Consider the following 13,704-nt stretch of genomic DNA (forward strand, 5'->3'; position numbering starts at 1 on the left):
CCCTGAGTCAAATCCCCGTCTTTCCTCTCTGTGCGTCTCTTCACCTCAAGAGAAGCCAACTTGAACAGCAACAGCAGAAATCATGTTGCGTTACATATCGGTCCCCAACAAGCGCGGAGGCACAGAGTAGTGGAGCTTACGCAATGAAAATGACACAAATCTGAAACAAAAAAGGCTTTCATGATTCACCTTTGTGCCGTCAAGCCAAATGGAGCGTGAACATGAAGGCGAGATTAAGTAGGGGGAAAAAAAGGGAGAAGCTAAAACATAATCATTTAAGATGCTTTTCAGATGACGGCTGGATGATGAAAGAGCAGCCAGAGAGCGAGCGGAGAGCAAACACAGAATGGATGCCAAGCCTTTGAAAATCAGTCGGGAGAATGCAGAGCTGTCTGCAGGGTGTGTGTGTGTGTTTGTGTGTATGGGGGGGGGGGGGTTGTATAGATTCATATTTTGACTTTTTTACTGATCACTGCTCAAATGGGTGTGGGTAAGGTTAGGCTTTTTATGTGCAGTGAGAATAGCAACATGCTTTTCTAAATGCCTCAGTGCATATTTAGTATCGCTGCAACAAGCAAGTGGTTGATTCTCTAATGTCAGAACTCTCCATTTTAGCTCACTGCAGTTACACAACCAAAAAATTTCACACACTGTCAATCACTTTATGACAGTTTGGTTCTTGCAGTTTCTTCAGGTAGACAAACAGCACCGGTGTCATACACATGTAAACAGCAGCAGCTCCTTGCATCCATAACAATTAAGGCCAATGAGCTTGATTAACTGTCAAAAATGTACAAAGAAAAGATCAAAATAATGCATCTAAAGAACAACTGAGACTGATAAGATGATGATGATAAAAGAAGATCCATCTTATCATCCAACTGAGGGAGGCCTCACCTACAGCAACATAAAAAAATGTGTGTTCGTCTCACCTGACACACACGTGGTCACTGAGAACCTTTGGATTATACTGTAGTAAGAGTTTGTAACTTATGAATCCAAAAAGCTTTCTGTCTTTTCGGGAACATATATTACCTGAAGAAGGTCTGAGGACCAAAACATTGTAAATAAAGTGAGTACAAAAGGACTGTGAGCAGAATTTTGTTTGGTTCTTTGACAAAGTTTATGACCCAACTTATCTCAGATCAGACTCATCAGTAACACTTGCCGAGTGCAAGAACTTTATAGTAAATGTTAGCTCTGCACCATAGATTGTATATAAAGATGGAGGTAGCGAGATGTGATGTCACCCACTGGTTTGCATTGGAGCTGGTTTGAAGCCCAGAGTTGCAGCTTATCACCTTTTCCATTTGGAGCCAGGACCTTCCAAATAAGGGGTGTGGGGTGTTGCATTTTACACTCTGGACGCCCTGGACGTCCTGCTACCTCAGACCAAAGTGAACATTAGCTTACTGGGAACACCAAGTGCTGCACACTTGAGCCAAAGTTAGCTACTTTAGCTAAATGGTGCTAACAGGGCTGGTATCATAATCAAATAAAATTAAACTTAGTGAAATATGTGACAATAGTCCAAGTCAGTGCAAGTCTTGGAGCCAGGGAGAGCAGCAGGTGAGCAAACTGTCAATCATAACTGTCAATCAACGCCCACAGGGCAGACATAAAAGCTACTATAAGTCTTCAAATCTTATTAACAGATCATTAATTTTCAAATTAACCACCATCACACTTACTAGAGAGCCTGAATTTAGCAATTGAGACCATAATGACTCATTGGAAAAAATACTCAATCCTATACATTACTGTTTAAATTGCTTCTAAATGCTACTGAGTCCTTAAGGGGTGTTAGAGCTCTGTGAAAGGGGGAAGAGTATGACAAATGAAGAACTACCAGGAGATTGGAGGGAAAGAGAGAGTGTGTGAGAGAGATGAAAAGTAAACTGGATAGTACCACCAAAGGCTGACAAACTCCTTAGCTTTGACTGCTGCTGGCCTCCAGAGATGGCAGTAAACAGCTGTCTAATCCTTCTCCTTCAATCGCCCTTTTTCTCTCTCTCCCCCTCTCTTCTCCTCCTCTCCTTTCATTTTCCTTTCCCCTTCCATCCACCTCTTGTCTCCGCTGTGGTCCATGCTGGTCTCTTCATGTGCTCGGGGGCTGACAGGGGTTTGTTTTGGACCAAGACAACAATAGTCTACACCTTGGCACAGACACTGACGGACACACAAACACAAACACACACACACACACACACACACACACACACACACACACACTTTCTTCCTGAGGACAAATATGTGTGTGTGTGTGCAAGAGAACAACCGGGTCACCATTTGTTGTGTGACTGGTATGAGGAGAAAGAAAGGGTGTGAGTGAGAGGGAGATATATTTGTGTGTGTGTGTGTGTGTGTGTGTGTGTATGGGGGGGGGGGGGGGGGTGTTGGTTCTCCTGCAGCAGTCCTCCCTCATTGAGCAGAGCAACTGGCAAACACAGACCTATTTGTCTCTTTTTGTTTCCTTTTGAACTGCCTTCCTTTGAGCCTCCTTTCCGCTCCTCATACATTATTGCATAGCAGCCAACCTCGGTGCCTCTGTAAAACATTAACTAAGCGGTCTTATTACAGTAAGGGAAATCTTCCAAGCAGCACTGTAATTTCATAGCCTTGTTAAGGCAATGATTAATCAATTATTCACTCTGCCTCTTTTATTGCATTACGAAGAAAAGGAATGGTAATGGGAGCATCAAAGGCACTGGCTCAACAGCACTGAAGTACTGTGTACATGAATGCAACACAACTTACGCATATCATTAGAGCTGAAATGATTCATTGGTTAACCAATAAGTCAGTTGACAGACTTTTAATATATTTCATTTTGATATTGATTGTTTAAGACATTTATCACGTAACTACACCAAATTACCAATTACAGCTTCAAGAACTCACTGTTTTCTATGATTATGGATTTAAAATTTACCGCCAGAATAACATTTCAAGACATCACTCTGGAAATCTGTAACTCATGATAGAATATTTTATATTTTAAATAATGAGTAGTCTAATAGATTATGAAAAAAGGTTTTCAGTGTATAGTACAGTTTGGAGTCAATAGCATTTTATAAAGTGTTTAAATCCATCTGCTTATCAAATCCACTTTAGAATCCCATATTGAGTCCCGTAAGGTTTGACTTTTTAAAAAAAGTATTTTTCTGGCATGATTTGCCTTTATTGCCTTTCTGTGGTCCTACATGAATGCACAACTTTTCTGCCAAAGCTAGACCATTTTTGGTTATTTCACATGACAGATCTCTGTATTTGTGTTTCTCTCTGTGCTCGCGCTGGTTTGATGTGAGCGGGGCTCGATTGGAAAGAGCTGATGTCACGTATTTCCATCAATCAGAACTTGAATCAGAATCTCATGACAGTTGCGGGGTTGTTTGCTTATGTTTTTAACAGCCCTTGTCAATCAAATCTGAACAACAGCAACAAAAAAAAACCCAAAACGACCACACAATCCTAATGAGGACATTTTTTCCAAATGTTAACCTTTAGTATTGTTTATTTTGTCTTGAATATCTAGTTTTATGGAGAAAAACTTATTGCACCTGAAAAGTTTTCAGGAGCTTGGAACATGTTCCCAACTTGGAACATTTGCTATCAGAATCCAACTGTACAGTATCATCAAGTCTGTAAATGCATATTATGAACAGCTAATACTTTTATGCTCCCACATAACAGAGACCAACACTCCTCCAGGTATGTGTGTTTGGTCGTCATTTATGATGGACAGCAAAACAAATTGGCCTGTCTCTTCGTGTCAGATCCAAATCTTCATCCTTTGCTATATGATCTCCACCCACAGCTCCCAGAGATTCAGCGGTAGCACTAAACTCTCATTAGAATTCCCCTGGCTGGCCTCCTCTATTCGATATGGTAATTAGCAATGACTAATGACTTTAGCAAGTGTAAAAAATGAGGCAGTAATGGCCATATTACAATGGATTAGGAATTACAGAGGTTTAAATGAGAAAGAAAATGGTCTCTAATTATGGTGTGATTCTAAGACAAATCAGGGATGGAAAAGGAGTTTTCTGCTACACTGCTTTTTTTGCTTCTTAAAAATTAGCGATACAGCTGTATGTTCTCAATGATTGGCACTGCCACTCCCGATATGTCTGGACAGACAAGACTTGATTTGTGCAAGTCAATAAAGAAGACTAAATGAGAGTGACAGAGGCTGGCAAAGTTGAGCCAGCGAGAAAATTGGATGCATAAAAGATGACAAACATACAGATACAACAGAAAGACAATTTAATAATAGAGTCTAGAGTGCTGACTAATTGGCCACTGCTGCAAAGAAATGTAGGAAATGTCCTTAGCAACCACAGCTCACTAGGTGTGGAAATGATGACAGAGCTATGAAGAAAAAAAACAACATATCAGAGCAACCATTTGAACCATTTGAATGACCTAATTTGATATATTTGTGGCACAGTGCAGACAGAGGATGATGGGCAGCTGCTTCCTCATATTTGGATGAAATTACAGCAAAAATGTTTCATTATTTATTTTGCACTCTGCGCATAAATTGGAGCTCATGTGGATCAGCAAGACCTAATGTACTGTATTTATATTCTTTCCATACATCTCAGCTGTATACTACTGGTTTAACAGCTCTGCAGTTTGCTGACTTATATCACAGCGCTTTTGTTAATTAGCATTTCCTCAACTATGCCTTATGCTCCTTGTAAATGAGTTGATAAAAATTTTAAGCTCTTGATTCCCTATAGCTTCCTCAGCAAAAACAGTTAAAAACATGCATAATAATGTGGGCATGTCAGGATAATTAACCACAATAAAGTATTTATGCGTGTGATTACCTTTTCATGTAATCCTGCCTCCATATAGGTCACTGTGGATCCTGAAACCACATGCAAAAGGGCAATTTTGCTCCGCTGCTGCGGCTCCAAAATTGAACCGAGCTCGGAGCAGACATGCCAAATTGGTTGGATGTGCAACACATGATGCTTTTATTTCACACCGGGCCACACAAAACAACATTCACTTCTGAGAATGCACTTATCTGACGCTAACAGTGTGCTTGTAGCTTTCCGCCACATCATTCTGTCTGTCTCTGTTTCGATATTGCTAAATGAGGCTCTGGGGGGATGAGAACGTGTTATGGTCAATATTGTTGCAAAGTGGTGGGTTTACTTAATTCTATGTTGTACGTGCGCAGCCCTCTAAGTGGTTTCACTATTGGCTTGTGGTTAGAGGGCTACGCACGTACTCATAGAAGTGTTACATCCAGGTAGCTACTATTTTTTGTTTCCTTTGTTACTTGTGTTTTCATTTTGACGGTGTCATGATTGTTAGATTATATATTTTCAGACTGCTTTCATCTTCAAGGCCAAACTAACATGCAAGCTTTAAGCAGCGAGCAGAAATAATGATTTATTAAAACATCTCCCTCTCCAGCCCCCCCCCCCCCCCCCCCCCCCACCACTCCCCCCCAAAGGTCAATATTACCATGCCATTGAGTTGAAAACAGAATATTATGATAATGTTGTTACCAGCCTGCAGCATCTACACCAAAAGCTGATAATTACACTCATTCGAGTATGCTATGGAAAATGTGACAAAAGCATTAAAATTCCAAATGCTATGTAATTGTTTAATGCATGTTTGTTTCATTAAAAAGTGGCTGAGTTAAGTGGCTGCTTTACAGCATATGGTCCGTTTGAGTGGTGGTGCATGAACGCACAGCAATTTAGCTCCAAGCCACTCCAAGTGTTAGTGCAGGAGGAATCAATATGATAGAGATACGACTGTAATCATCCAATCTGTGGCTGTACACGTGTGCAGTGTTCCTCAACTTGTTGTCGGAATGATATCATGAGATGCTGTCTTAGCCTCACGTAACCTGAGATAAGTCAGTGCTGGCGAGCTGTGAGAGCACTCGCTACGCGCCCACACACATACGCACAGCTCTTAGTCACTCCAGCAAAAGGGAACAGGGATCCAAACACAGATACATCACAACTGCTAGCTTAAAAATCAATACCATGAACAGACATGTAAACTGACTAATAGTGCATTAAATACGGATGTATAATAACACAAAGAGCAGACATACGTGTGCATTCAAGCGCAGTTTCAAAGAGCAGAGACACTTGATGTGAAGCCGCACTGCTCTGACAGAAAAATCTGTCTTTTCACGGTTGCCATGGTAGCACACTCTGCACTCCAAACAGTATAGCTGAGCTGAGAGAGACTTTAGTCATCTCACTCCTCCTCCTCTCCCTTTCTGTCTTTCTCTCTGTGTGCCTATAAGGGCAACCACCCCTATAGTAGGACAGAATAGCCATTACTGAGGGAAAACTCTTATTATGTCTCCTTTTAACTTACAGGCTAGCAGGTGCAGGGTTGAGTGATAAGCCTCTAAGCATCACAGCAAACATCTTTCCAGTCAAACTACTGGTGATGTTTACTCTGGTCCAGGTAGATTTCCCATGTGGCCTCGAGCTTGGTGTATAATTCATGATCGCAGGAAAGACATCCATATACTGTCACAGCTTGATTACAGCAAAGTCCTCTCTGCTGCTGGAAACATATGTGTGCCTCTGTGCGACTGTGTTTTAAATGTAGATTTGACAGTGTATACGCCTCTGAGGGGATGGTGTCTTTGTCTGTGTACAAAGTGTGATACCCCAGTGAGATCCTGTGGGGGTGCATATGTGTGTGTGCCTCACTAGTTTCTGTTAGTGAGTGTGCGTGCATGTATGATCAAAAGTTGCCTTTATGCGATTTCCAGATAAATAAAACATAAGCGATGCTGTGAACTAAACTGAACCGTCTCTTTATGAATAAATCATTCCTTCCTACCAAGTCTTCCCCAACAGCTTTGACAGCAACTCACTAACACCACAATTATGTAACTCAGTGATCTATAGCGCGATCTAATTTCTTGTTGTTAATGATAATAATAATAATATTAATAATAATAACTCAATGTGATACCTAATTGATCTCTGTGCAAGATCAATGATTCTCTTGATCACAAAAAATTCACTTGGCTTCTCCCTGAGGGCTTGATTAGCAACCAAACAGCGGCTTGCATCTGAACATACAACATACCAGACAACAGACTACATTTATGATTTTGTGAACTCTGTAATGCAGGCGTTGACTGTAAGGAAGGGCGCATTTTCATAAAATGGCACTATGTTAAGTACAGCGTGCTTAATTTGGGTAAAGGCAACAGAAACATCTGCTGTGCAACATCTGCAAAATAAAAAAGTTTAAAACAGTACGAGCAATAACACTGCCAAATCTTATGCATACATGCATACATTTCCATATTTTAGCCCATTAACTAGATAAGTCAATAAGTCAATATCAAACCAACATCAAACCAAAAACATTAAGCTGAGATACTCTCCCACAGCACACATTTTTTGTCTTTCTTTATTTTGTCAAAGTTCCATCATCACCAAGCTGCTAATGCAAGCAGGGCCCATTTTGAAATAGTTCCTATGTGGTGTGTTCAAGGACAGTCTGACCTCTAAAATATCATATTTGTAAAAACAGTTAGATTATGACAATCCAATTTTGTTACTTTGACAAATAAATAAATAAATGTCAGTCTGAAAATGATATTCTGTTTTGGAAAATGATCAGCCTGTCAAACTTTCCAGTCTCACATGGCACATAATGTAGTTTTAATGATAATAATGGTGGCAGATTTACCACTCAAAATTGTATTTTTTGAAACAACGGGCCCTTAATTTAAAACAAAAGCAGACAAAAGCTGTCTCCTCATTTCTATCCAGCTGGCAGATTTATCAGCTATCTGGCTAACCTTGAGTTCATTGGTCTCTGGATGACTTTTTAATGTTTCAAGCAGACTTGTTTGTTAAGTACAGTCTTGTAAAAGTGGTCTTCAATATGCACTTGTTGACATCATGCTAAACTGCAATTGCTAGTTAGTCCTACAAATGTGATACTAAAAAATGAAATATCAGACTGTTATTTCATTCTAACATTAGCATGTTTGGCTGATTAGCTTATATTTGTTAATATTTTTTCTTTTAACCTTACAAGTGAAAAAGCTTTTAGGATGTGGACTGACCAGTGTGTTTGGTAACATTAATGCTATGGTAACGCTGGCTGGGGTTGCTGGAGTGTTAACCCTTAGAGACCCACCATACCCACCTTTTTTAGGGGGGGGACAGGGGATCTTTATGGGGACATAACAGGTCAACAGTATATGCCACATGGAAGTGATATACATCATCTTAAAGCTGGGAACCTGAAGATTAATTTGAGATGCAGCTCCACACTGTGTGTCAAGTTTTTCTAGTCATCTGTAATAAACATTTTGTTCTAGTTAGGTGCATATTCAAATTTTGAAAGTTTAGAGTGTATAAGGGCTTAGAATATTATGATGGAAGTATATGATGGTCATTCCCATGCTCAGTTATGTCTCATAAGTTGTTGCAACAATATTTGGGTTGATACCATTTGTTACATAGATTTCGTATAAAATTTAGCCATTTTTGACCACTCAAGAACTGATGAAAATGGTCAAAAATCCCTCCAAAATACCACATTGAGACACCAAGACCTTGAGGAACACCATCGAAAAATTCATGCTGTGATTTGGAGATTTCTGTAAGAATTGCATTTTTGGCAATTGGATGACAAGCACTTCTGTTCTGGAAATTGCTCAGAAACCCTCTTATTGTCAATATACCTAGGAAAGCCAGACATCCCCTGAATGTCCTCGGTCTCTAGTTTGTGGTTGTAAAGTTTCATGAGGCTGTGATTATCCTAGAAGCCACAATAGGTCATTTTATACAGTGAGGTCAAGTTAAAAAAAATGGTCTCACTAAAATGAAATAGCTACTGTGGGAACTAACATCATCACACACGAATACAATTGGGCCCATTGAATCCACAAGAGTCTCAGCTTTCCAGTCATATCCAATTTATGCAATTCTAAGACTGTTTAGGGACCCAAGCATGTAGAAATATTCAAATACACCATTTTTAGAATAGGGGGAAATAACATATTTATATTGCATGCAAAACACTGCATGGTTCTTGCCCAAAACTGCATGGGATTAGCATTAAGTGGGCATGTCTGTAAAGGGGAGACTCTTGGGTAACCATAGAACACATTTTCATTCAGATGTCTTGAGGTGAGAGGTCAAGGGACCACTTGCCATGCCAGTTTTTCCCTCGCCAAAATTTAGCCTAACTTTGGAGCATTATTTAGCCCCCTACCTGACAAGCTAGCATGACATGGTTGGTACCAATGGATTCCTTAGGTCACCTAGTTTCATATTGTACCAGTATCTTACTCTCCCTTTAAAACTGAGTCCGCTACAGTCTCTGAAAGACAGTAATGTTGGCCGAGAAAATACACGGCCCCACGGGTCTTAGAGGGTTAACTTCCCCAAATCCAAAAAAGTGGTGGACAGAGATGTAAATGTATCATGCTCTGATTGCATCCAGGGTTTTACACAGTGGGGAAATACTACAGAGTCAGAGTCTTGATAAAACTTTGTTTGATCTAAAGAATTCCTCATGTAAGCTAAATCTGTATATGGAGCCTGCCGTGTTTGCCCTCTCCTGTTTGGAATTTCGAAGACGAAAACAAGCATCACTGCATGACAAAAAACTCAGTTTGAGAAATACAGATCCTCCCCAGGTTGACCCAATACACCAGATACACAATCCACTACTGAATGATCCTGACCGCCAGGCTGAGAAATTGCTGTTGTGGCAGGCGGGGTGGGAGTGACAGAGCTGATTTATTTCAGTCTACAATCATGTAATGGGAGTAACACAGGTGCCGAGGAGAGGAGACAACTCCACGGGGCCACACAGTTCAGATGCACACGCACAAACACACACACACACAGACATCAGACACAGACATAAGGATCTTAAAACACATTGACTGAAGGAACATCATGAACCCACGCCCTTTTTACTCACCCATCCCTTTCCTTCCTGGCAAGAGCTTCCACCCAGCAAGCCTCATACAATAATTGAGAATCAAGTCAAAATACACAAGGGCAAGTATGATACTGGCTCCTGCTGAATGTTGATGCTTTCTTATACTATGTTCCTGTCTTTACCCTCAGCTAACACAGCAGGAGCCTGTTTTCTGATTTTCTCCCCTTTGCCATAATTTGTTGGTGCAATATTGAAGTCAATTCCTCCCGTGCACTGACCTGCTGAAAAACATCCATCTAGATTACACCACCCTTTGTCCTGCAGCTGCTTCACAGTAAAAGTTATCCATCTGTGCTTCCACCTGCAATGAATAGATTCCCTTAGATTTTGGAGGATAACAAAGAAAATACAAATCCACTTGAATCAAATGGGACCAAAACACTGCCTTTTGCTTTAAATATTGCACATGCTCAGGAAATCCAAGCTGGAATCTGAGAGTAGATCTGTTTAAACTGAACATGCCTAAAATCTGGCTTGATATGAAATATAGTGGTCAGTGTAGCTCAACATATCATAACAGTTGTTCATTTTGTGATGAAAGCACCAAATTTGGCAGATGTGTTGATATATTAGGAACAAAACTGGATATTTTGCCATCACAAACTCGCACCCAAGTGGCCGTGGCAGCCATTTTTCAAAATGGTCACCAGTGGTTGGTCAAACTTTCCTATCCCATTGGACCCACATGCAATAACGGACAAAGTCTAGATCCTACTAACCCTGAGAACCAAATAAAATACTCACTCACAGTTCTATGGACTTTTATAAAGTAAGTGGTCATTTCATTATACGGGCCATTTCATAGACTCAGTGCCTTTTCCATCCCCAGGACATTACAACAATAAATGTCCATGAAAAGTATCTGTATAATACATCATTTTATCAAGCAAAGTGTCCTGGACTTTTTCCTAATTGCAATTTGAAGACACAATATGTAAAACTTTAATAAAAACTACCTAGAACACTGAAAAAATAGGATTTTAGCCCATCCTCACTCTCTAACACTACACTTCACCATGAAATATAATGATTAGAATGCTTCAGAAATCTTTTTTATTTGTTTTATTGTGCAACTCTATTTCCAGTTTAGACATAAAATACATGTTCTCATCAGAAATTCATAATATGTTAATTAAAATACACATTTTAGTCGTTTAGTCATCCCTAGGTTTTCACTCAGTTCTGTTACCCTGACATATTCCCTCCTCTAAAGATTTGGGACAATCCACAAGTCACATGATCAACAGGAAGTAGCAGCAGTTGAGTCTCTTGAAGGCCATGGGAAGACTAAAAGTAAGTTCTCTCACTCTGTTTTCTGTATTTTTGATTGTATTGTAAGTAAGCCCTTCCAATGTTCCATGCTTTGACAGGCTATGACACCGTACCCAGCTTTGCTGGACATGGAAAGAAGGCAGCATGGTCAACATGGAAGTCACTGCTGGAACTGACAGATGCACTACTGATGCAGGCAAATGCACCAAAGGAGATCCCATTTGATGCAATGAACATTATTAAGAGGTTTGTCATACTTCTTTTTGACAGAACCAGCACCTGTACCAAGGTGGACCATGCAAGAAGGAAGCTCTTTCCACAGAAAAACTCGGCAGAGCAAATCCCACCTACCCGAGCTGCTCTAGTGGAGCACATCAAGAGAGCAGTCTACCAGGGTGGTCACGTCTCCAAGAAGACACTGCTACCAGACCATATGCTGCCATCACCAACTGACTGGGGGTTGGTGAAGACAGAAGGAATGTATGAGCCCCACTGGATGACGTTGTCACAAGCATCAAAATCCTGCCACAAGCTGATCTCTTGTGGCTGCAAGAGCGGTTGCAGAAAGTGCTGCAGGTGCAAGAAGGCTGCAACTCAGTGCACAGGCCTCTGCTTCTGTGCAAGCTGACTCTAAGATCTCCCATTTACTTAAACATGGTCCATGGCAAGTTGTCTTGCCATGATGAACAATTAACATGATCAAGATGTGTTAATAGAATGGTTCAAATAGAATATATAGTAATATATAGTATAGTAATATAGTATAATAAATAGTATAAATAGTAATATACACTGGTCTTTTCAAGTAACTTAAGTAGCATAGTTGTTGGCTTCAGTACATTCACTGAACATTGTTACATGGCCTATGTTAATACATAACTGTACTTGCTACTGCTATGGTTTAATCCAGTTATCACTATAACATGTAGAGACAATCTCACCATTTTGTTGCATTGTCTTCCATTTATTATTGACTTACATTATAATAAAACATATTTTTCACTTGTATGTATGTAAATAATATATGTGGTACTGAAAATGTAGCAGCTTGGTGGTGTTTTATGCCAGTAACTGCTCATGGTCATCAGGATGCCAATCTGCAATGGCCTAATATCCAAATTTCTTCTAAATATATTAAGTTATATATGTATCAAATGTGGCATTTTTATCACAAAATGAACAATAGGTTAGCTATGCTAGCGATGCTAATCACACTCAATCACACTTAAATCTCATCATTTCTCTGTGTATTTCTGCGTGTGCATCTGCTCGGTGCACAGAGTTGAACAGGTGAAAAAATAAACATGAAAAGCTGTGAGATGAGAGATGAAAAGCCCCACATGATGAATTCTTAACTGAACACAACCACTGGAAGAGGAAGAGAGATCTATAAAGGATGGAGAGTGGACCAGACGAGTGGAGAGGAAGGCTAAAAACAGGTGATGGGAGAGGAAGTAAATGGGTGGACAGACAGACGGATGGATGGATGGATGGATGGATGGATGGATAGGTGTGTGTGTGTGGGGGGGTGGGGGGGGGGATCACTCTGAGTCCACCTGTCTGCAGAGATAAACACAGGGAAGGCCCGACAGCACGGACTGGGGCTTATGGGAGGGCCTGACTGACAGTGCTGACATTTAGAAAGAGCACAGTAAACAAGGTCTCACAGAGAATAAATAGCAGGGGGAGCAGAGTGTCTAATACACACACACACGTACTGTACACATTAATGGATCACATTAATGTATGAATGCATGCCTACAAGCAAACACTCTAATGGTATGTAAGCGCATGCATGCACATATACACACAAGCACACACACACACACACACACACACACACACACACACACACACACAGCTGCTGTAAACGTTGATGCAGAAACACCTTCAGACCAGTCCAATCAGATATTGTTGGGTCGCAGACAAAGAAAATGGCAATAAGTGCTTGCTTTTAATAGTGTAGCCTATACACACACACACACACACACACACACACATACACATACACACACGCTCGCGCGCGCGCAGATACAGGCATACGGGGGAAATTAATCAAGCACTGATTAATCCAGGACAGAGTGGATCGCCACTGTTGTTCCTTGGCCTTTTGTCTCTGATTAAACGGAGAAAAATAAAGAGTGTAAGAGCTGAATGCACCCCCAGAACATTCTGTTCTCAACTACTGGTGATAAGGCTCAGCGACAAACAAGTTGCAAGCACCTGCTCAGAAATAACAGCAACTTCAGAAAGAAAATATCTTTTCTGTTTTTACATTCTGTAGGATTTAATGATACAATGAGTGGTGGAAAGGAATTAAGTGCATTTTCTCAAATACAGTGCTTAAGTACAATTTTGAATGCTATACTTGGGTATTTACATTACATGATTGTATATTATAATAATATACCATTCTACAAAATGAGTACTTTGACTTTTGATACTTTAAGT

At 40.3% G+C, this 13,704-nt stretch overlaps 1 protein-coding gene across 1 annotated transcript in view; it reads right to left on the reverse strand.

The window, feature by feature from the left end:
• The window catches only part of gria1a (glutamate receptor, ionotropic, AMPA 1a), a 71,553-nt gene that overhangs the window by 17,770 nt on the left and 40,079 nt on the right, over positions 1-13,704 (reverse strand).

Source organism: Thunnus thynnus, chromosome 9 (assembly GCF_963924715.1).
Source record: "Thunnus thynnus chromosome 9, fThuThy2.1, whole genome shotgun sequence".
Taxonomy (NCBI): domain Eukaryota; kingdom Metazoa; phylum Chordata; class Actinopteri; order Scombriformes; family Scombridae; genus Thunnus; species Thunnus thynnus.